The sequence below is a fragment of the Mastomys coucha genome, unplaced genomic scaffold, assembly GCF_008632895.1.
Source record: "Mastomys coucha isolate ucsf_1 unplaced genomic scaffold, UCSF_Mcou_1 pScaffold1, whole genome shotgun sequence".
Lineage (NCBI taxonomy): Eukaryota > Metazoa > Chordata > Mammalia > Rodentia > Muridae > Mastomys > Mastomys coucha.
Window position 1 is genome coordinate 47,174,144 of NW_022196891.1, and position 2,855 is coordinate 47,176,998.

General features: G+C 42.3%; 1 long non-coding RNA gene across 1 annotated transcript; it reads left to right on the plus strand.

The window, feature by feature from the left end:
* The first annotated feature begins 411 nt into the window (after window positions 1-411).
* Window positions 412-2,487, plus strand: LOC116070553. The gene is made up of 3 exons (XR_004110462.1): window positions 412-470; window positions 1,339-1,480; window positions 2,358-2,487. It is a non-coding gene; the product is annotated as an uncharacterized LOC116070553 (long non-coding RNA).
* Window positions 2,488-2,855: the final 368 nt, after the last annotated feature.

Sequence of the window (2,855 nt, forward strand, 5' to 3'; positions counted from 1 at the left end):
TTTTGATAAGCAAGTATCAAGTAGTGATTAAACATACCAGCCCCAGGAGTAGTTGCTGGAGACATTTGGGTCCAAGAGAAATCTCTGGTTTCTAAGATCTCTTGGACAGGTCAGAAATAAACAGTTCAAATACTGTGGCTGGACGAGACCACATGATCAATAGCTGATTTGGGGCTTTGGCATAGGTAAAATCACTGTCCGAATCTCTCAGTTACAAAATTCAATTCCCTACAATTCTTTGACTGTCTAGACCTTAATTTCTTGGTCTTTGTGGAAAGGGGTAGCGATAATTCCTATTATCGTTTGGCATTGTAGAGACACATGGAGGACAAGATAGAATTACTCTGACTATGTGATGGAATCCTTCATAAAATACATTTGAGGTTGTGAGTATTGTTCTAGAACTTGACACAGCTGCTATGGAAACACACCTAACTCCACTTGAGGAACTCCTCACAGACAACAGACATGTAAGTGGGAGTCTGAAGGCTCCTAGGTTAAGAACAAATGCAGTAGCCGAGTACCATAAGAGGGACAATGTATAGCTCCTTTTTTCATTCTTCTCACCTAGTTGCTATTTATTCCATGATAATCTGGCTTCTTTCATGGAACACAACTTTGGAAAATTAAAAACAAATGACCCGACAGTCATACAGGCTTTCTCTAGTGAACTGCACTGCTCCACGGTATATGCTTGTGATCTTACTGAGCAGCCTTGTGGTCTTAAGGTAATATTACTACTGTTAGATCTATTTTGCATTTTCAGCTGAGGTACAGAAAAGTTAAATATCTTGTTTAAGATCCTGAAGCCAGAAAGCTATGAAATAGTACTTTAACTCAGACCTGTGTGACCCCGAAGCTCCTGACTTTAACCAAGTTACTGCCCTTACCTTACAACAGTTGGCCCCTATCTTTTTTTGTGCCCCTCAGAACTATATTATGGATCTTTACAATGGTACCTCATTTCTCAATCTCCATCTTTCCCATTATAATATAAGGAAGCCAGAAGAGGGCACTGGGTTCCATGGAGCTGGAGTTTCTAGAGGTTGTATATTGCTAAGATGCTGCATGGGAGGGCAGTGAGGGCTATTAACTGCTAAACCTCTCTAGCCAGAGGAGAATGATTGAATGATTATCTTTGTCCTTTTTCTAGATTTTCAAAGCTTGCGCGGTTTCTTCATATAGTAAATAGTTCTATTAGGGTTTTTTTTTTTTTTTTTTGGTCCTTTTTTGTTTTGTTTGTTTTTTTCTGTTAAGCTACAGTTTACTTGCTTCTAATAGATAGTTCACTGTCTTGTTCACTGTCTTGGCTTTGTTTTCCATCCTATATTCTTACAGTGCTGTTCAAGTCCACATCTCTTGGATTCCAAAATGTCAGATGTACTAGGATGTGTAACAGCTCAGACAAAAACATTACAAACTGATTTCGCAGTAGTCTACGACATGAGTAATTCCCACAGAGCCCTGTGAGTGAGCGAAAGTAAGTCTGGGGGCCCTGTAACTCAGAGTGACACACACTTGAGAACTGAGAAATTCAGAGAGGGCGCAAAGCTGGGCAGGGTTGAAGCCCACAGCTAGGTGGGACAGGAAGGGAGACTCTCCAGAGGCACTCAGTGAGTCATGCTGAGACTGGAACACCAGACTTTTCAAAGCGATTGAGGACAGCAAAACTCTGGCTGATTTTAGGCATTGCATAATGATTACCTTAACATCACTTTCCCTGTTCTGATGGGTAATTCCTGCAGAAAGGAGGGCATTTGGAGTGAAGCTCCTCTATAAAGACTTAACACTAAAATACATCCAGCAATCTCTCCCTTTAACATTTTTTTGGGAGGCGGTGATTTCTTGGGAAACTGGACTCAGTGGGATGTATATGTCTCACTCAATAAGTGTGAGTTAAACGAGTTCATAAGCAAACATTACTGCCAACGTTAGAGCTTCCTTTGCCTCCCCCTTGACTGAGGGCCAGGGCCTTGGTATTGGTGAGCCAGTTGGTTCTTTGTGTGTGACATTTAGTTCTCAAGGTTGAAGGGATAGAAAAAACACATGGGCTGTTTGTTCTCTTATTTGTATTCTACACCTCTGCAAATAAATCAGTTATAGATAGGGCACCCACTGTAGTGGATAGATGCTCTCCTCAAGTTCTTGAAGAAGTATGTGACAAGCTATGTTCTTGAGGGCATCAGGCACCCATGTGGTGCACAGACATACATGCAGGACCTCACACATAAACATAAAACAAATTATATATACAGGTGTGCTCTTCCCCCAGCCTTGAGTAGGCTAAAGAAGCCCACTACAGTTTTACAACCTAGCTAGAGTCGCCTGACCCTCACTGCATTTGCAATTTCCTACAGGAGCTTTGAGGAGGTGACCGCATACTGAGCTTGCTTTGCAACTCAATCCAGCTGAAACAAAGGATGGGTCTGTGTGCTCTCCCTAAATAAGCACAGTGCTGAAAATTAAACTTTGAGCCTTGATCAGAAACTTTGTCTTGGCCTCATCATTCTCTGCACCCTACCCCCTACCCCACCTCCCGCCCCCATCCCTTTTCATTTCCAGCCTTCCTTTCAGGTAACCCAGTTCATCCACGGGTGCTGGACAGCTACATATAGTAAAGGATGGAGAGATGGCTCATCTATTGAAGGCTAGGCTCAAGACCAAAATAAATACTTAAAACAGAGTAGAAGAGATGACAAGATATAGTTCTCCTGGTGGTAGGGTATTTATCTATCAAGGCATGGTTTAATTCCCAGTACTGAGATAGGAGAAAGTGATAGCTTTGGTTCGCGGCGGCGCGTCCACAGACACCAGATACAAGCAGCTCTGTGTTTTTGGAAGTTTAATTAGGGGGG